We start from the raw sequence: 23,231 nt of genomic DNA on the forward strand, positions 1-23,231 counted from the left end.
AAGCTCTTCCTTTACCTCGGGCGCGAGGGAGGGCCAAAGGTCGGCCACGAAATCCCCCAGTATTTGGGACTTGATAGCCGTTCGGGGTTGATACTCGATATCATATCCCCCGAGTTCGATGACCCATTTGGCCAATCTACCCGATAATTTGGGCTTATGCAATATGCTTCGAAGAGGATATACTGTTAAAACACAAATATGTTGGCATTGAAAGTAAGGTTTCAATTTTCGTGATGCGCTTATTAATGCAAGAGCTAATTTTTCTAGGTGCGGATACCTGGTTTCGGCATCTCCCAGAGTCCGACTTACATAATAGATAGGGAACTGCGTACCTTTTTCTTCTCGAACTAGCACACCACTTACCGCTATCTTGGATACGGCCAGGTATAAATATAGTGTCTCATCCTCCTTTGGAGTATGGAGTAAAGGTGGGCTAGTCAAATATCGCTTCAACTCCTCCAAGGCACATTGGCATTCCGGAGTCCATTCGAAGTTATTTTTCTTTTTGAGTAAGGAGAAGAAATGTTGACTCCTGTCTGACGATCTCGATATGAATCGGCCCATGGCTGCTATCCGCCCGGTCAGCCGTTGCACGACCTTCACATTGTTTACCACTGTGATTTCTTCAATGGCCTTGATTTTGTCGGTGTTAATATCGATTCCCCTATTTGACACCATGAAGCCTAAGAATTTGCCCGAACCCACTTTGAAGGCACATTTCTCGGAATTGAGTTTCATGTTATAGCTTTTGAGGATGTTGAATGTCTCCTGCAAATGAGTCAAATGGTCCTCTACGCGCAGGGACTTAACTAGCATTTCATCAATATAAACTTCCATGGATTTGCCTATTTGATGTTCGAACATTTTATTAACTAGGCGCTGGTACGTGGTGTTGATACCAAATTTTTTTCTATATTTTTTATATGCATTATATTTTTTATATGAATAAATACCTTTACAATAGCAGATACATATATATATATATAAGCATGCACAAGGTTTTTATAATTTTTCCCATAATTTTAAGGATTTAAATTGATTTATTTCCTTCCATTTTATTCATAAAATTCCCAATAATTATCCCCCAAATTACCGTTATGGTGATTTAATCATTTAATTTCTATATTTATGCCAAAATATGGTTAAAATATTTTTTATGCATTTTTACAATTGCATTTTGTATTTTTAAAACTAAATTGCATATAATTGCAATATTAGCCCATTTAATGTATAATTACATTTATATGCATAAAATCGACCTTCTATATTTTTTAAATGTTAAATATATATTTTAAATCATTTTATTATACAAAACTATTTTCCAGAAATTAGCTGTTATTTATTATAAATTATATAGGCGAAAATTGGCTATCTAAAATATAGCCAGATTTACATTTCAATTGTCGCCTAAATTAAACCCAACCCCAGCCCAATTGCTAACCAAACTACCCGACCCAGACCCCAAACCCACCTACCTGACCCAAGACCTGCCAAATCCTGGCCGTTGATCTAAAAGATCAGTGGCCCTTATCCGTTCCTTCCTTTTTTATCCCAAACGACCCCTAACCCTAGCTCATAACTCAGAGACCGCCGCCTCTACATTATCTCATCTCCTCTCCTCTCTCAACCCCCCAAACTAATCCTAGCTCTTCCAACCACCGACTTCCTTCTCCGGTCTTCTCCGGTGATCTCCCTTCTAACTCCTAAGCTTCCAATGGCTCCTTTATTGCCATGCTCACCTTCTCTGAGGCCTTCAAGGACCCTGAGCCACGCCGACTTGTATCTAGGGATTGCTATTTGGCTGTTCTTGCCTGCTCCGGTGTGATTTCGAGCAAAATCACACTGTATTTGTCACGATCTTTGGGTTCCTAAATAGGTTCTTTCATCTCTACTTGGGTTTCTTTTGAAACCCTAATTTTTGCTTACATCTCCTAGATCTATAAGATTTTAAATGATTTGAGTCTGTTTCCTTGATGTTTTACACTATCCTTGTAACTCTTTACAAGAATCATCGATTTCAAAGTGCTTTCACCTTCTTCTCAAATTAGGGTTTTCAGAAATTCTTCTAAAACTTTGTTTAAACCGTTTTTATGTTCAAACTTCTATCTCTTGCATATTTCGAATGATTCTATGATTTTCCTACATCTTCAACTTGCCTGTGTTGAAAACCCTAATTTCTTAGTCCTAATCTTGGGTTTTTGAGTTTTGTTTTGATAACGTGTTCAGTTAATCTTTATATTTCTGTGATTCTATGATTTTTGCCCTATGTTTGCTTGTTAGAGTTCCTAATTATGGCTATCCCTGCCTATTGTGTGATTTTCCCTATTTTGTTCACCAATATTTCTGATTCTTCACTTCTCGTACCTGTATCATGCCTATTCTACTAATTCAGACTACGCTCTACATGAATCCCTAATTTATATATGATTTTTGTCCTACTCGACCTCTTAGAATTCTGGTTTTTGCTTACTATGTGCTTGTTCTTATAAAGATGTGTTAAATTAGTGTTATTTTCTACTTTTGAACCCTTAAGTCTTTGTGATTGATCTTTTATTGATTTCGCATGATATCTCTACTGATTTTTAACCGTGTAAAATATTCTGACCTTATTTTGCCGTCAATTATGCTATTAATTGATTTTTTTAAGTCCTTTCCTTGATTGAAATATGCTAAACCTAGACTCTATTACATGTTGTGTACTTGTACTATGCATAAAATATTTCCTTATTTGTTATGCTCAGCCTTATACGATTTCCTTCCTTATTTGCTACATGTCTATTACCCTTTGAAGTTGACTCCTCAACTAAAGGGAGTACTTACCTTGATTTTGTAACTGATTGATTCTATGTCCCCATAATTACTGATGAACTTTGATTTTTACCTTATTTGCTACCTGCTTTCAAACTATATATACACACTCTTTCATTAACATAACACACTCACACCCTTGATTCAAAAACTCTCTCTCTCACACTTAAAATTTTCTGCTCTCTTTTGTGCTACTTGCTACTATCCTAAGTTAGCCGGCTGCAAGCCAAGGCTAACCATTGTGTTCTCCTGCTCTTTCACTTTGCTTATTGTCTTCTTTACTGGTATGTTCTAGTTTCAATTCAAAGTTCCAACATCAATATGATCCTTTTATTGCTTCAGTTCATCCTGTGTCTAGTTTGCTTCTATTTATGGTTTTGCTGTGAAATTTGTAGTTGATATGTTTACATTATTAGCATGTTATGTACTTCCCTTCTTTAGGATCAGTGTATTACTTTTATGTGTTGTTTCTGAGAATGCCTATACCAATTATCTCCACCTATTATGTGCTTACCATTATATGCTCCATGTATCCCCAAGTCCCTATCACCCCTGTATGTAAGTTTGTTCTTTATGTCTGGTTCTGTGACTATGTCTGGTCAGCTGTTTCTGAGAATGTTTGTACCAATTCCCAAGACCTTTGCTTGTTATACAATCAAGTGTTCTATGTATCCCCAAATTCTTTGACCCCTGTTTGTGACTACTGAACTTCTTTGGTTCTGTGACTCTTGGCTGTGTGTGAACTTGTCTTAAAGGTGTTGTGTTTGGACTTTTGTTCACTACTCCAATCTCTTTTCAAACTGTATCTGTTGTTTTACCAAATTATTTTCAAACAAACTTCTTTTTAATACAGTTTTTCCATTAAAATCTTTCAACTTGTGTCAAGCACTTTCACTCTACTCCTAAGTCAATAAGTTCTACCTCCTCCGGTATGTGTACTGCCTTGGGATCCTCTTGAGAACCCTCTGAACTCTGGCATACTGATGCTGGCCCTTCTACACTACACTTATTCAATTTTGGTTACCAAGTCTAAGTGTAAGTACTGCCCGGGATCCTTGAGATCCTTGGGGAACTTTGATGCACCTAGACTACGACATTGTCTATGGAATTGAGGCATTTGAGGCTATTGGAGGCTTTGGAAATCTGGGCCTAATTGAAGGCTCCCTATAGATTAGCTTCTTATTTTCTTATTTACTTATGTAATTCATTCATTTGGTCTATAATAACTTGTAAACAAATATTGGGGTAATTAGTGAAAGGTATGGGTAGCTACATGTTTATGGAGTATTACGGGTAGAAATCATTCTTATAGGACTTTACATTTTAATCTGATTGACTTACCAAGTAGAAATCATGCTCATAGGACTTTACATGTTGTCCTATTTATCTCACCATGTTAGAAAACATGCCTATAGGTTTCAAATGATTCCGTAATAGAAATCATGTCTGCAAGTCTTAAAATCAGCCTCACAAGTAGATGCCATTCCTATAGGATATAATTTAACCCAGATTCTGTTATGACAAGTGTTTATGTATGTTTCCATGTGTCATCATGCATGTCGGTCCTTAAAATCAGTATTAAAGTTAGATATCATGCCTATACGGAACCATACATCAAATTCTGCCTGTCAATCTAGCCTAGTCTAAATAAATCAACTTAGTCCATGTTTTAGTTCACTTCTAAACTAGTTCAACTAAGCGGTTTATACTTCCTGAAACGAGTTCTTTCAAAACTGCCTCAATTTGTCATTAGATAGCATGCCTATGGGGATTAAAAGGTCTATTTTAAAACTTGCCTTGTTTCACTATAAGACGTAGTTATCAGTGTTCCATGTAGGCAAGCCTGTAAGGCGTTTTTTCAAAAAACTTGCACTTCTGAAACTTTTTTCTGTCCCTTAATGTTTTTCTGATCCTAACAGACTTTAAAAACCAATAACAACTGCTAGGGTCATTATTTTTGAGTTTATAAAAATAAATTTCTTAACTTCTGCATATTCACCTAGACATCCTGCCTTATGATACTGTTTAATAAAAAGCCCTTAATTGTGCTTGAGTCATGCTGTTTATGTGCCTTGTTTGAGGAGGAAACTTTGAGCCTCTAATTGCTCCCTTTTATCTTATGTGCTAAAAGTCCTAATTATTTTGCATGTCGACTTAGAATTTTCATCTTTAAAACCTTAGGGGTCTGTCTAGAACCACCTATAAGTAAAAGTCCTAAATCTCTCTAGGACCATTAAGAAGTGACGGGTAACAACACGCAATAGAGATTGCTGACCAAACACTCGCTTTGCATGACCACTATGGGGATGAGAAGGGTAGATATGAGATATGATGTCTATGCGCTAATGTCACGTGTATCCCCTCATCGAGGAGAGTTTACCGGACATTGTGTGGGTTGATCCTATAGGCTAACAAACCTAGGACTCCTCCTTTAGCAAAATTCCTTTTTCTATTTTAACCCTTGTTTTACAACTTGTTCAAAAAATCTTTATCTTACCCAATGTGCTTTACTTGCAAACTATTTGATTCAACTGTTTATTTATATGGACTAATTTGTGAATATAAGTTCGGCCGGGACCCACAGTTGTGGACCAAGAGGGGTGCCTAACACTTTCCCCTCAAGGTCATTTCGAGCCCTTATCCTTAATCTCTGGTAATGCAAACCAATCCAAGAGTTAATCACTTTAGGTGCCCTAACGTACCATAACTTGTTAGGTGGCGACTCTTCAAATACCCAATTCCCAAAAGGAAGTGAGTTATCACACCCCATGGAATGTCGAAACCCGGACCTCTATCCGCGAGGAGTGAAAAAAGGGGGCGCGACAGCATGGCGACTCTGCTGGGGATATTTTTTAGGCTCTTACCATAACGAACTTATCTTTTTACTAATTAGTCCAAGCATGCTTTATCCCATACCCTTCTCCCTTATTTGAATTTAACTGTCCATTTGTTAAGCATTTATGGTTTTTATCTCTGAAACTGACTTGTCCCTTTGTTTTCTTTTTCCTGTAACTATCTTTCAATTATTTAAGTGATGTATTTTTTTTTACGTGAAAATACTTGACTACATGTTATTAATTGATGCATAAATTATGCTCTGCATCATATTCCACTCGTGCGTATCAAATCCTATAGCAACGCTTTAATGAGTGGTTGCGCTCTTCCTATTTACTACCATTAAATTCGGAAAGGCTTATTTGCGGTAAAACCAGTTGATCAGCGGTGCAGACGATGGTTCCGTGCCTTCCCCCTCGAGTTGTCCGCTTGAGGGTACCAGTCTAAAACCCCATAGAAACCTTACTCTGATTAAAATTGTGCATGCATCATGGTCAAACTTAGTCGGATCAGTTATGTTGTCCACATAATGATCCTTTAAGATAAGCCTTATCAAAAGTCCATCGGGTTTTCCATACTCCCAACGGACACAATTACATTTTGTGCACTAATTTGGAGAACTAAATTCCGATATGTTGATCATAAATGTATAAATAGTCGAGTCTGGTGGGGGAGAAAGGCCTAACCCTTTTGTTTTGCAGAAAAAATAAGGACGAGGTCCCCAGCTTCAGTATGGTTAGCACACCCTCACTCTTGCTAGACTGGTGGAGAAATCTTCCATCAAGTGACCAGATCAATGAATGGAAAGAGAGGGCCGTCAAATCTAGCGAAAAACAGGAATATCTGGAATACAGTCTGATGGAATTGGAAGGAAAGTGAGGAAGAGAGTCACCGACTGCCAGAACACTGAGGGGAACGAAGGAGGACATTTGGCAAAGATATTCTTACTAATGAAACTACACGAGCTGGAGGATTTGATCGATAAGAGCATTCAGCCTGAGGAAGGTCCTTCTGGGACAAAAAAGGCTAGATTTATTCGCTTTCTTGAAATGTAATAAGGCCAAGTGCCAGTAGTGACTTATTTTTCTTATTATCTTAGTGTCGTTTGGGATTCATCTATTTTTTACATTATGAAATGAAGCATTTATTGGCATTTAAAGTTCTCCAAATTTATTTGTCGCTAGGCCTACCTTGGGCACAACGAGGCTCCCAAATTAGGACACGAATTTATATTTCCGCAATATGTGTTTAAATACTGCAAACATTTCAGAATCCTCACTGACTTGTTACCTTTTTGTCTTTGCTTATTTTTTATTATTATTCCCATACCCTTATGTTGGTTCACTCATACTGGCCTCATCAGCATATCACACTAGACCTACAGGCCCTCCACCTCCTCCTCCAAGCAATACAAAAGGAAGAGAAAAAGCTAAAATGGACGATTTAAGTGGTATCCCAAAGGAGAATGTTGAGAATGCAGTGCCACGCTTAGAACAAGCTTTTCACCAAACTAACACAATATGGGGAACTACATAGGAAGAAGCACTAGCTGGGTTGAAGAATTTGTTCTTGGAGGATGAAGACATGGAATGCAGTGCCATAATTGAGGAGGAGGAGGAAGGCCTCACTATTCAGACTGTGGCAAAGAGAGTTGTTCTCAGAAACTAGACCGCTACACCATCCCAAGCCCGCCGACTCCCTGGGTAGCTTGGCAGAATTTACCTCTATAGTCGTTCTAGGCATTTAAGATTTCCTGTAGTTTCGTTTTAAGCTTTACTTGTTTAAAAATAAATACTCGATTCATCGAGCCGCGCTTTTTCTGAACCATTTTTCAAGTTTTAATCAAATGCATTTGCTCTTTATTATTCACTACTATCTTTACACTTTTTCTTTCCACAACATTATTATTACTTTTCCTGATGAACCAGTGTCTGTGACATGTAATGAGGCAACACAACATGAGAATAGTGGCTCAGATGAAGAAGATGAGATACCCGAGGAAATTGTCAGGGAGGTTGAAAACTTTGAGAATAAGCCTAAGTCCAACCTAGATGAAATAGAAGCAGTAAATTTGGGAGACGCCGAGACCGTCAAAGAGACCCGCATCAGCATTCATTTGTCACCAACAGAGAAAGAAGAGTACATTCGCTTTCTAAAGAAATATGAGGACATCTTCGCATGGTCGTATGATGACACGACCGGTTTGGGCACTTCCATATTAGCTCACAAGTTTCCTACTAATCCCATCTGTCCGCCAGTCAAGCAGAAACTCAGAAAATTCAAACCAGACATGAGTCTGAAAATCATGGAGGAAGTTACCAAGCAGATCAAAGCCAAGGTTCTCAGGGTGGTTGAATATCCAACCTGGTTAGCTAACATTGTGCCAGTTCCAAAGAAAGACGGGAATGTCAGTATGTGTTGACTATCGGGATTTAAACAAAGCAAGTCCCAAAGACGATTTTCCACTGCCAAATATACATATCCTGATCGATAATTGCACCAAGCATTAACTCCAATCCTTTGTAGATTGCTTCGTGGGTTAGTTGGTGCTGAAAAAGATTTTCCCACATCAAGATGAAGCCAAAGAGAAATTCTCTCCCAACTAGCAAGGTCCGTACATGGTTCACAGGGTACTGACAATAGGAGCACTCATACTTGCATAAATGGGTGGAGAAATCTGGCAAAATCCAATCAATTCAGACGCAGTCAAGAGATACTATGCTTAGATACATTACATTTCCTCATTTGATGTAATTGAACTACACTTGACCTGATTCCCGTTTAAGAGGGGATACGTAGGCAGCCTTATGGGTTCGGTCATATCATAATAAAATTTTCATTTCCGCATGATCAAAAACTGGGGAAAATTTTTAAGGAGGGTCCTCAAAATTCCGGAGCAAGTACGACCATCACCAACATATGTCAGACGGTCAGTAATCAGTTAAGAAACTGGGGCAGAATTTTGAGAAGGATTCCTAAAATTCTAAAGAAGGTTCAGCAAGATCCATTATCTGCAAACGGTTAAAGATCATCTATCAAACTGGGGCATAATTTTGAGGAGGACCCTCAAAATTCCAATATAAGAAAGCTGCAATGCCTATGAGACGTGTTACAGTCACTAGTTCATCAAATTATTAGATATATTAATACGTTTCCAAAACAACTCTATTTTTTATAAACAATTGCATATTTTCAAAAATTCTATTTCCATAATGGTCAAGTGTCACCCAGGGGAACTCGAAAGGATTTCAAAGCGGAGCAGAGCAAGGCCCGCAGACGAAGCAAGAACCAACCTCCCCTCACATAACTTACGATTTTTCTTTGAACGCAGGCAAATTTGATGTAACGATAACACTCGCAAAACATGTATACACAAAGATAATTTACTATAAATTAAGCCACCAAACATCGAATACATCTCCAGCTAAGAAATACACTACTCTGCTACTCGCTCTTTGCATGGGACTAATCCCTGTCCCCTATATTTGCATGTGGCAAATCCTTGCCTCTATATTTGCATGAGGCTAATCATTGCCTCCATAACTGCATGAGTCTAATCCTTGACTCCATGAGGCTAATCCTTGCCACCATTTTTTCATGAGGCTAATCCCTACCTCCATATCCGCATAAGGCTAATCCTTGCCTCCATATTTGCATGAGTCTAATCCTTGACTCCATACTTGCATGAGTCTAATCCTTGCCTCCCCATTTGCATGAGGCTAATCCCTACCTCCCTATTTGCATGAGTCTAATCCTTGACTCCGTGAGGCTAATCCCTACCCCGTACATGCATGAGGCTAATCCTTGCCTCCGTAACTGCATGAGATTAATCCTTGCCTTCATATTTGTATGAGGCTAATACTTGCCCCTATTTGCATGAGTCTAATCCTTGACTCCATCCTGCATGAGGCTAATCCCTGTCTCCCTACTTGCATGAGTCTAATCCTTAACGTCATATTTGTATGAGGCTAATCCTTGCCCATATTTGCATGAGTCTAATCCTTGACTCCATCCTGCATGAGGCTAATCCCTGCCTCCCTACTTGCATGAGTCTAATCCTTGACTCCATCCTGAATGAGGCTAATCCCTGCCTCCCTACTTGAATGAGTTTAATCCTTGACTCCATCCTGCATGAGGTTAATTTTTGCCTCCCCATTTGCATGAGGCTAATCCTTGCCTCCATACTTGCATGAGGCTAATCCCTGCCTCCATACTTGTATGAGGCTAATCCTTGCCTCCATACCTTCATGAGGCTAATCCTTGCCTCCACATTCACATGGGACTAAACACTGTCCCTTTATGCACAGATATTGCTCTATTTTACTATCTATTTGTTTTCTAATCGGGCTAAGCTCTGCCCTCCATTTCACAAGACTAATCATTGTCTTAATAACATCATGACTATTGCATATCATGTGCTGAAATATCGCCAATCTATACGAAGGCGTCATAGTCTAAAGGCATCATCATCATAGCCGGAAGACACCATGCCATGGCCTGAAGATCTCTCAAATTTGCATATCATTATTCAAAGGCGTTATGGTTCGGAGGCACCATCTTCATGGCCCGAGAACATCATTTCATGGGCTGCGAATCCCTCACTAAACAATTCATGGCCCAGGACATCATGGTCTGAGGACGTCAGAATTTACATCATGTTTAAATTTTTGCAAACACGGTTGTAGCATCTTTTATCTGCAGGTAACCAATAAGCAACCACTATCCTAGCAGGAGAAATCTTGCTCCAGTTCCCTCCAACCGTCCCGAGCTTTAACCGTTCACCGTAGCCGTTTCCGCATCGCGTGTCCATTCTTGCAGTAATTTTATTAGCATACTCCGCTGATGAATCCAGAACTACACAAGGCCTGATTCCTATAAAACCAGGGATATGTAGGCAATTCGAAAACTGAAGTCCGGCCTCTGTCTTTCAAAAAATTCCATCCGGTCAAAATTGGCCACCATTTCTTTACCCGAAAACTCTTTCATCCTTCCCGGGTAAAGAGGGGCAGCTGTTGATACCATTTTTTTTTTATATTTTTTATATGCAAAAATACCTTCAAAATAGCATATATATGCATATATAAGCATGCACAAGGTTTTTATAATTTTTCACATAATTTTAAGGATTTAAATTGATTTATTTCCTTCCCTTTTATTCATAAAATTCCCAATAATTATCCCCAAAATTATGGTTATGGTGATTTAGTTATTTAATTTCTATATTTATGCCAAAATATGATTAAAATATTTTTTATGCATTTTTACAATTGCATTTTGTATTTTTAAAACTGAATTGCATATAATTACAGTATTAGCCCATTTAATGTATAATTACATTTATATGCATAAAATCCACCTTCTATATTTTTTAAATGCTAAATATATATATTAAGTCATTTTAGTATAAAAACTATTTCCAGAAATTATCTGTTATTTATTATAAATTATATAGGGGAAAGTTGGCTAATTAAAATATAACCAGATTTACATTTCAATTGTAGCCTAAATTAAACCCAACCCCAGCCCAATTTCTAACCAAACTACCTGACCCATACCCTAACCCCACCTACCCGACTCAAGAACCGCCAAATCCTTTTAGATCAACGGCCCTTATCCGTTCCTTCCCTTTTTTATCCCAAACGACCCCTAACCCTAGCTCATAACTCAGAGATCGCCGCCTATGAATTCTCTCATCTCCTCTCCTCTCTCAACCCCAAACCTAACCCTAGCTCTTCCAACCATCGACTTCCTTCTCCGGTGATCTCCCTTCAACTCCTAAGCCTCCAATGGCTCCTCTATTTCCATGCTCACCTTCTCTGAGGCCTTCAAGGACCTTGAGCCATGCCGACTTGTATCAAGGGTTTACTATTTGGCTGTTATTGGCTACTCCGATGTGATTTCGAGCAAAATCACACTTTATTTTTCACAATATTTGGGTTCCTAAACAATTTCTTTCATCTCTACTTGGGTTTCTTCTGAAAGCCTAATTTTTGGTTACATCTCCTAAATCTGTACGATTTTTAAACGATTTGAGTCTGTTTCCTTGATGTTTTACACTATCCTTGTAACTCTTTATAAGAATCATCGATTTCAAAGTGTTTTCACCTTCTTCTTAAATTAGGGTTTTCAGAACTTCTTCTAAAACTTTATTTAAACCGATTCTTGATGTTCAAACTTCTATCTCTTGCATATTTCGACTGATTCTATAATTTTCCTACCTCTTCAACTTTCCTGTGTTGAAAACCCTAATTTCTTAGTTCTAATCTTGGATTTCTGAGTTTTGTTTTGATAACGTGTTCAGTTAATCTATATATTTCTGTGATTCTGTGATTTTTGCCCTATGTTTGCTTGTTAGAGTTCCTAATTATGGCTATCCCTGCCTATTGGGTGATTTTACCCTATTTTGTTCACCAATGTTTGTGATTCTTCACTTCTCCTACCTGTATAATGCCTATTCTACTAATTCAGACTATGCTATACATGAATCCCTAATTTATATATGATTTTTGTCCTACTCGACCTCTTAGAATTCTGGTTTTTGCTTACTATGTGCTTGTTCTTATAAAGCTGTGTTAAATCGGTGCTATTTTCCACTTTTGAACCCTTGAGTCTTTGTGATTGATCTTTCATTGATTTCGCATGATACCTCTACTTATTTTTAACCGTTTAAAATATTTTCTGACCTTATTCTGCGGTCAATTATGCTAATAATTGATTTTTTTAAGTCCTTTCCTTGATTGAAATATGCTGAACCTAGCCTTTATTACATCTTGTGTACTTGTACTGTGCAGAAAATATTTCCTTATTTGTTATGCTCAGCCTTATACGATTTCCTTCCTTATTTGCTACATGTCTATTATCGTTTGAAGTTGACCCCTCAATTAAAGGGAGTACTTACCTTGATTTTGTAACTGAATGATTCTGAGTCCCCATAGTTACTAATGAACTTTGATTTTTACCTTATTTGGTACCTGCTTTCAAACTATATATACACATTCTTTCATTAGCACAACACACGAACAACCTTGGTTCAAAAACTCTCTCTCTCACACTTAAAACTTTCTGCTCTCTTTTGTGCTACTTGCTACTACCCTAAGTTAGCCGGCTGCAAGCCAAGGCTAACCATTGTGTTCTCCTGCTCTTTCACTTTGCTTACTATCTTCATTACTGATATGTTCTAGTTTCAATTCAAAGTTCCAACAACAATATGATTCTTTTATTGCTTCAATTCATCCTGTGTCTAGTTTGCTTTTATTTATGGTTTTGCTATGAAACTTGTAGTTGATATGTTTACATTATTAGCATGTTATGTACTTCCCTTCTTTAGGATCAGTGTATTACCCCTCTGTGTTGTTTATGAGCATGCCTATACCAATTATCTCCACCTATTATGTGCTTACCATTATATGCTCCATGTATCCCCAAGTCCCTATCACTCATGTATGTAAGTTTGTTCTTTATGTCTGGTTCTGTGACTATGTTTGGTCAGCTATTTCTGAGCATGTTTGTACCAATTACCAAGACCTTTGCTTATTATACAATCAAGTGTTCTATGTATCCCCAAATTCTTTGACCCCTGTTTGTGACTACTGAACTTCTTTGGTTCTGTGACTCCTGGCTGTGTATGAACTTGTCTTAAAGGTGTTGTGTTTGGACTTTTGTTTACTACTCCAATCTCTTTTCAAACTGTCTCTGTTGTTTTACTAAATTATTTTTAAACAAACTTCCTTTTAATACAGTTTTTCCATTAAAACCTTTCAACTTGTGTCAAGCACTTTCACTCTACTCCTAAGTCATTAAGTTCTACCCCCTCCAGTATGTGTACTGCCTTGGGATCCTCTTGAGAACCCTATGAACTCTGGCATACTGAGGCTGGCCCTTCTACACTACACTTATTCAATTTTGGTTACCAAGTCTAGGTGTAAGCATTGCCCGGGATCCTTGAGATCCTTGGGAAACTTTGATGCACCTTGACTATGATATTGTCTATGGAATTGAGGCATTTGAGGCTATTGGAGGCTTTGGAAATCTGGGCCCAATTGAAGGCTCCCTATAGAATAGCTTCTTATTTTCTTATTTTCTTATGTAATTCATTCATTTGGTTTGTAATAACGTGTAAACAAATATTGGGGTCATTAGTGAAAGGGATGGGTAGCTACATGTTTATGAGGTAATACAGGTAGAAATCATGCTTATAGGACTTTACATTTTAATCTGATTGCCTTACCAAGAAGAAATCATGCTTGTAGGACTTTACATCTTGTCATGTTTATCTCGCCATGTTAGAAATCATGCCTTTAGGTTTCAAATAATTTCGTAATAGAAATCATGTCTACAAGTCATACAATCAGCCTCACAAGTAGATGTCATGCCTATATGATATAATTTAATCCAGATTTTGTTATGACAAGTGTTTATGTATATTTCCATGTGTCATCATGCCTGCCGGTCCTTAAAATCAGTATTAAAGTTAGATATCATGCCTATAGGGAACCATACATCATATTCTGCTTGTCAATCTAGCCTAGTCTAAATAAATCTACTTAGTCCATGTTTTAGTTCACTTCTAAACTAGTTTAACTAAGCGGTTTATACTTCCTGAAATGAGTTCTTTCAAAACTACCTCAATTTGTTATTAGATAGCATGCCCATAGGGAGTAAAAGGTCCGTTTTAAAACTTTCCTTGTTTCACTATAAGATGTAGTTATCAGTGTTCCATGTAGGCAAGCCTGTAGGGTGTTTTTTTAACTTGCAATTTTGAAACTGTTTTCTTTGACTTAATATTTTTCTGATCCTAACAGGCTTTAAAAACTAAGAGACAACTGCTAGGGTCATTACTCCTGAGTTTATCAAAATAAATTGCTTGTCCTCTATATATTCACCTAGACATCCTGCCTTAGGATACTGTTTAATAAAAAGCCCTTAATTGTGCTTGAGTCGTGCCATTTATGTCCCTTGTTTGAGGAGGAAACTTTGAGCCTCTAATTGCTCTCTTTTATATTATGTGCTAAAAATCCTAATTGTTTTGCCTGTCGCCTTAGAATTTTCACCTTTAAAACCTTAGGGGTCTGTCTAGAACCACCTATAGGTAGAGGTCCTAAATCCCTCAAGGACCATTAAGAAGGAACGAGTAACAACACTCAATAGAGATCGCTGACCAAACACTCGCTTTGCATGACTACTAAGGGGATGTGAAGGGAAGATATGGGATATGATGACTACGTGCTAATGCCACGTGTAGCCCCTCATAGAGGAGTGTTTACCGGATATTGTGTGGGGTGATCCTATAGGCTAACCAACCTAGGACTCCTCCTTTACCAAAATTCCTTTTTCTATTTTAACCTTTGTTTTACAACATGTTCAAAAATTTTTTATCTTACCCAACGTGCTTTACATGCAAACTATTTGATTCAACTTTTTATTATATGGACTAATTTATGAATTAAGTTCGGCTGGGACCCACAGTTGTGGACCAAGAGGGGTGCCTAACACCTTCCCCTCGAGGTCATTTCGAGCGCTTACCCTAAATCTTTGGTAATGCAAACCAATCCAAGAGTTAATCACTCTAGGTACCCTAACGCACCATAACTCGTTAGGCAGCGACTCTTCAAATACCCAATTTCCAAAAGGAAATGAGTTATCACACCCCATGGAATGTCAAAACCCGGACCTCTCTTCGCGAGGAGGGAAAAAGGGGACGCAACACATGGCTCCCGCATTTTTCAGCTCGATGGGCATTATATTGTAATAGTATGTACCGTACTTCATGATGAACAAAGTCTTTTCCCTATCTCGAGGTTCATCTGAATTTGATTATACCCCGAGTAGGCGTCGAGAAAAGAGAGGGTCTCATGACCGGCCGTGGCATCGATCAAGCGGTCGATGTTAGGCAATGGGAATGAATCCTTGGGGCATGCTTTATTTAAGTCTTTATAATCTACGCACATTCTTAACTTATTTCCCTTTTTGGGAACTACCACCACATTGGATAGCCATTCGGGATATTTTACCTCCTTAATAGACCCTATTTTGAGGAGTTTTTTTACCTCGTCCTTGATGAATGTGTGTTTTACTTCGGACTGGGGTCTCCTCTTTTGTTGCACCTGTCTGAATCTGAGGTCGACACTTAGTCGGTGGATGGTTATTTCCGGTGGTATTCCTATCATATCTAAATGGGACCAAGCAAAGCAATCGATGTTATTAACAAGAAACTGAATGAGTTTTTTCCTTAGTTCGGAGGTTAGACCCGTTCCCAGGTATACCTTCCGATCTAGGAGGGGCTCGATCAAAACAACTTGCTCTAGTTCTTCAATAATCAATTTCGTTGCATCCGAGTCTTCGAGGGCAACGAAAGTTCAAGGAGCGAGGAAATCTTCCTCATCATCCTCGGGGGCCTGTTTACCTCCCAGCTCTTCCGAAGTAGAGCGTACAGAATTTGATGCCTCCCAGTGCACCGCGAACATTTCCTTTGCCGCCTGCTGTTCTCCATATACTGTCTTTATGCCATCCTCTATCGGAAACTTCATCATCTGATGCAGAGTTGACGGTACCGCCCTCATGCTGTGTGTCCACGGCCTACCAAGCAATGAATTGTACCTTATGTCACCTTCGATGACATGGAATTTGGCATCTTGAATTGCTCCTGACGTGTTGACTGGGAGGGTGATCTCCCCCTTCGTTGCTTCGCCGACCATGTTGAAGACGTTGAGGATTCGGGAGGTAGGTACGATCTGATCGAGCAGTCCGAGATGCTCTACCACCTTCGACCTGATTACGTTGGCCGAGCTACCTGGATCCACGAGTACACACTTAATTTGAATGTTATTCAAGAGAAATAAAATTACCAGCACATCGTTATGTGGTCGAGCCAAGGTCTCAAAATGCTCCTTGCTGAATGCAAGGATATCTTCGGACATACGACCCCGAATTAATCCTTCCGTTTTAGCGAACACTTTTACCCGTTTGATCACGGGACCTTGGGGAATGTCGGTCCCCTCAATGATCATATGAATGATGTGCTGAGGTTTTGTCGCCCCGTTTCCCATGTCTGCCTCTCTTTCTTCCCGAGTGGGATTTTTTCGAGTTTCTTGTTGATTTTCTTGGCATGGACTCCCGTTAATGTGGGAACTGACATCAATGTGTTGGGCGTTGCGTGAGACCGTACCCACGGGAAACGGTTCTGGTGCACTCTCAGGGTTTTGTGGTGGTACACCAATACTTACAATAGCTACACCATTCTCTACTTGGTTCTCAAGACCGTTATTTTCATGTGCGTTCACTGCGTTAGACATTTTGACATGAAATCAAAGATTCTTGGACAAGAAAAAGTGTGAAAGACAACTTGCGTTATGTAGCAAACTAGCAAGAAAACAATCACTATTATTTTTAGCCCTACGGTGGGCGCCAAACTGTTTACCTTGAAAATGGTAATTACAATTAGATTTGATTTTGTGGTTCTAAAAATATGTGATTTATTTTTATGCTAGTTGTTAGGCAGTAGATGTAAAGTGTGATACTAGAAAATGAGATAAGGGTTCGAAGGCAATATGTTAAGCAAACCGTTTGGCCGGGATTCGGGGCCTCGAGCTGGCCTATGCAGGGCCTCGAGGTCGAGCTGAGCGCTTGGCTGTGACCAGCCGATGAAGATCTAACAATTCTAAGAGCTTTGATAAGAGCTTTTTATGATCAATAATGAGTAATAAATGAAGAACAATTAATGGAGCATAATAAATGTAAGGAATAAATGTAAAAATAACAGAATCAAAGGAGAATGTATTTAAGTTAGAGAGCAGAGATTGTTCTTTTATGTTGAATATTGTGTGTGATATCATGTGTGCAAAAAATAGCAAAGGTCCGCTTTATATAGGAGGGGGGAATCTCAGCATAGTACATATGCATTTATTACAAAGAAATGTAGCTGGTACAACTACTTAGCAGTCTAGTACAGACTGGTACTATTCTTGTAGGTATTGTCAGCTTTGAGCACATGCCTAGGGAACTTCCCGTTAATCCTTGATAACCATCGATTTGTGCTGCCCCGAGGTCGGGCATAAAGAACCCTTGAGGTCAAAACCTCGAACTGTGCCCCCGGGCATTCGAGGTGAAGCTACGGAAAGACGTAATGATCGTAAAATCGGGCTCTCCGATTTTAGCCGTATACAATAATGTTCAAGAGTGATGAGATTAATAGTAGTATGAAGATAATATTTTAAAACAGAAGAACTAATACTATATTTCAAAACAAATTTATTTTACTTCGATTTTTTTATATTTTCCAGCTAAGAGTACGGAAGTTCAATTCTGTTATTTCAGCCTTTTGTTATCGTGCTCATCGCTTTCTAGACAACTTTGATTTGCCCTAGTTATTTGAATGTCAAAATCTTTTGCTTCAAGAACTTGTTCGAAGCTGATTGACAAGAACAATCAGGATGTAATGGAATGACCATTGAAATGATTGTTACAAGATTAATCACAAACCTTGGACTTGAAATTGACGTGACTTATTTTTCAACACTGGTAGGTCACTGGAAAGGGAAACATTGAAAAGGATCCATTTTAACGTGCGTGCTATCTTTTTCCCAAATCCTACATGAAGGCAGGATATACCATGTATCGAACTATCATTTTTTTCGTAAAAGAAATACTTCAAAGGTAATTTTCACGCCAACTAGCTGTAATTTGATAACATTTTCAAGCTGTATCACGTAAATTGAATAGGTTGAGATGTGATTTAGGATTGGAAAATAAGTGGAGAATAATACGGTATGAACTTATGAAGTAAATTAAGGAAAAAGCAGTGGGCCGCCACACTAAGGAGGAGGAGTTTTCAACGACAGGCTGACTAGTCGTACTCAGACACTTTTTGAAGCTGGGAATGTCATGGACCCCTTCCCCCCCTCCTTCATAAATGATTTTTTGGGATGATATTTTTTTCGTCATGTGGCCTCGTAGTTTTCATATGTTGACGGATATACCTATATATACATTTTCTAAACAAATTTCTAATCGCAACCAATTTCAAAGTTTAGGTTGAATGCTCTAGTTCTTTTCTTTTAATATGGAATAACATCAAAGTGGCTTAAACATGTTATTACAACCATTATTTTTACCTATTTTATCTCTCGAGTTCGGTCGGCTAAATTAACTTATTTCAATCACAAATGATACTGATTAATGTAGGTTCATTTAAACCAATAATTTTTAGCTTAATCTTGAATTTTTCTATGTAAAATATACTGGAATTACTAAAACACTAAACTATGACCTCAAAACCCAAACAAGATTATAATTTTAGTGGTTAAAACCCGATTCCTGGATCTATAGAATTAAATTTTGAATAAGCCAGGACACACTTCATTTGCTCCTTCCTAATCCACTAGCTAGTACTCATATCAGAGCAAAGAGAATGCAAAAAAGGAAAGCTAGCTCAAATAGCATAATTAATACTACTAAGCTTTTATTGGTACGTAATAATAGTCCAACAATGCTTGAGGAACATCCCCGAGGAGGGATATCCTATGAGAGGCAAAATCACATGTCACGATCCCAAATTCTCTCCGAAGGATGTCGTGATGGCACCTAGTCCCTACGACTAGGTAAGCCTAACGGATAACAACAACTGAACAGATATATCAATACAAAATACTGAAAGTGACTAAATAATGGATAAAACCGTCTGTAAATAGAATCTCACGATTTCACACCCCAAAACCGGTAGAACTGAGTCACAAGCTCTATGGAATGCTACTAGAGTGCTACCACATCACTGTTCGAAAAGGATATACAACAGTAATGAAAATAAGGGAAGGTGACTTCGAGGCCTGCGGACACCGAGCAGTCATACCTTGAAGTCTCCGGTAAAAGCAGCTAGCAAGACTCTCCATCTACCGACACCAGCAGACATACCCGGATCTGTACAAAAAGATATGCAGAAGCATAGTATGAGTACACCATAATGGTACGCAACAAGTATAAAGCCTAACCTCAGTAGAGTAGTGACGAGGCTAGGTGAAGACACCTACTAGAATATGAAATAGATAGCATAAAATGAAATATGGATATAAAATGGGAATTAAGAAAGAACCTGATACGAAACAAGATAATAGTATGATCTAAAACCAGGAAAATCAACAGTAGAAATAACATGAAAGAAACAACTAAAGTGATACAAAGGTCATGTACGGACTACAACTACTAGGATGATAACGAATGGAGCAATCAAGAAATATTTCCTTCCACGACACTTGTAACATGCAACAACAACAAGAAACACAGCGAGGTACCGCCTCGTGTATAATAAAATCAATTTGAGGTACCGCCTCGTATAATCAAGAATAACAACCGAGGTACCGCCTCGTATTCACATTTCTCAATTTCAATCACAATCCTTCCTTATGTTGTCGCGAGAGCCTTACATTAGAAAAATAGGTTGTGAAAATAGTTTTTCCGAAATAGCCACACACACTTTAACCCACCTTATGACGCCGCATGACTTCACGTAGTTCCTTTACAAGCAACACATACATAAGTCCTATCTTATACCGTCGCATGCACATCAACCCAAGCCTTATACTGCCGCATGCGCATCAATATCATATCACAATAACAACTTACACCACAAGTGCCCACATATCACAACTTGCCAACAACAACAATATTAATATTTCCACAATAATAGCCCATGGATCCAACACAACTTATACGAGATTATCAACAACAATAATGGATAGAAAAATGCTCAATAGGAAAGATGTTTCAACAATAACCAACATTGCCTCAACATATTAACAACTTTCACAACCTCAACATCAAATAACTCAACAATGAGAAAAGCAACATGTAACCACGATAGTGGATAAGACTAACTCACAATAAAGAAAATAATCTTCAACAATGAGTATCAAATAACGGAAGTCAACAAGTAAAAGGGCAACATAAACAATTAATTCAACGATGATATTAAACATTGAAGAGATAACTTATGACAATAAAGGGGACAATAAGTTCAACTAAAGCATAGGAGAAATTTAGCAACCAAGATGTACAATAATTACTAAACAAGTAAACTACGACATTTAAGGATAGTCTAACACAATTAAGGATCATTTAACTACAAAAATTTAGAATATAATATGGCATTTCAATTAAAGCATGAAAATGGTCTAAGTATCCTAAACTGGTCAAATACTATGTATAACCCATGTACCCACTCGTCACCTTGCGTACACAAATTTTACTTAGAACAATTAAATCAAACAATACCAATCATAAGGGGTAGTTCCCCCACACGAAGTTAGACAAGGCATTTACCTCAAATAGGCAATTCACAACTCAAAAATAGCTTTTGCCTTAAAGTCTACCTCCATACTGCTCAAATCTAACTAAAATCGACTCAATAACATCAAACAATGCTAGGGAATTCACTTGCAATAGATAAAGTTAAGATTCTTATATTTTTTCCAAAAAGTTAACAAAATTCAATCGGAGGCCCCACCCGGTCGAAACCCGGATCCAATGGTAGATTTCATCTACCCATGACCCCATGAGTTCATATATGTGATTAGTTTCAGAATCCAAGCCCAAATCGAATCACAAAATAATTTCTCATATTTCAAAAACTTGGCAAAGTTTCCTAAATTTCTACTTTGATTCACATGATTTTGATATTAAAATCGAAGATAACTTGATGAAATATGATTAGAAATAGATTAGGATCACTTACCCAAGGTTTGTATGTGAAAATCCCCTCTCCAGGTCGTCTCCTACCGAGTCTAGGGGTTCAAAAATAAGAGAATGAATTCCTACCGTCCCTCAGCTATTTGTCGAGTCACAGATGTCGCATTTGCGACCTGGGTTCACCCGCAAATGCGAAGAACCACTCGAAAATGTGAAGTCCGTCCATCTCTGATATCATCGCAATTGTGATGAAGAGTTCGCAAAATCGATCTGTGGACCCTCCGCAAATGCGACTATGATGATCGTAAATGCGAAGAAGCTCTCCCTAGGTGCACTTTGCAAATGCAAACATTGGGTTTGCAAATGCGAGCCCAATAGACTTGGCAATCTTTGCAAATGCAAACTCAGACCTCGCAATTGCGATATTTGAGGCCTGCACCAGAAACAAATGCACCATCTATTTTCCTAAGTCCAAAACCACTCCGAAACTCACCCGATCCCTCGGGGCTCCAAACCGAACATGCACACGAGTCTAAAAATATCATACAAACTCGCTCGCATGATGAAAATATGAAAACAACATCTAAAACTACGAATTGGACTCTAGAACACATGATTTTCAAAGAGAATTTCAAGAACTTCTAAAATTACAACTACTCGTCTGATTCCTATCAATTCAACTCTGAATAAAGCCAAATTTTGCCGACCAGTTCTAAATGCCATAGAGGACCTATTCCACGTCCCAAAATAGATTCCGAGCTTAATAGCTAAATGTCAACCTTTGGTCAAACTTTTCAACTTAAAATTATCGAATTTCGGCAAATCAACACAAATCATCCTACGGACTTCCAAAATAAATTTCGGGCATATGCTCAAGTCCAAAATCACAATACGAAGCTATCAGAGTCGTAAAAATATAGTTTGACCCGTGTCGTTTTCACAAAAGTCAATGTTTGGTTAGTATTTTAAAATTAAAGCTTCTAAGTCTAGAATTAATGGTCCAAATCAACCCGAAAGCCTCCCAAAATGAAACTAATCAACCTCGCTAGTCATAAAAGCATAAACTTACATAGGTGAAGCAAAAATGGGGTAACATGGCGCAACTACACAAAACAATCGATCGGGTTGTTACATCCCCCTCTTAAAACAAATGTTCGTCCTTGAATGTGCATAAGCACATACCTGAAGTGGTGAATAGATGAGGATAACGAATCCACATATCGTGCTCGGTCTTCCAAGTCGCCTCCTCGATCGAATGATCTCTCCATTGAACCTTTACTGAAGCAATATCCTTTGACCTCAAATTCCGGATCTGCCGGTCCACGATGGCCATTGGCTCCTCAATATAAGACAAATCCTTGTCTAACTAGACTGAGACAAAGTCTAACACATGGGATGGATCACCATGATACTTTCAGAGCATGGACACATGGAACACTAGATGGACTGCTGATAAACTAGGTGGCAAGGCGAGCTTGTAGGCCATCTCCCAATCCTTTAAATCTCAAAAGGTCCGATATACCTAGGGCTCAGCTTGCCCTTCTTTCCGAATCTTATAACACCCTTCATGGGCGGAACCCGGAGCAAGACCCGCTCCCCAACCATGAATGCAATATCACGAACTCTACGATTGGCATAATTCTTCTACCTAGACTGAGTGGTGCGAAGTCAATCCTGAATAAACTTGACCTTATCCAAAAGCATCTTATACTAAACCTGTACCCAACAACCGAACCTCCCCCGGCTCGAACCATCCCACTGGAGAACGGCATCGCCTCTCGTAAAATGCCTCATAGGGGGCCATCTGAATGCTAGACCTGTAGCTTTTGTTGTAGAAAAACTCTGCGAGTGGCAAAACCTGAACACAAGAACCCCCGAAATCCATAACAGATACACGAATCATATCCTCCAAT

The sequence above is a fragment of the Nicotiana tabacum genome, chromosome 10 (genome assembly GCF_000715075.1).
Source record: "Nicotiana tabacum cultivar K326 chromosome 10, ASM71507v2, whole genome shotgun sequence".
NCBI lineage: Eukaryota > Viridiplantae > Streptophyta > Magnoliopsida > Solanales > Solanaceae > Nicotiana > Nicotiana tabacum.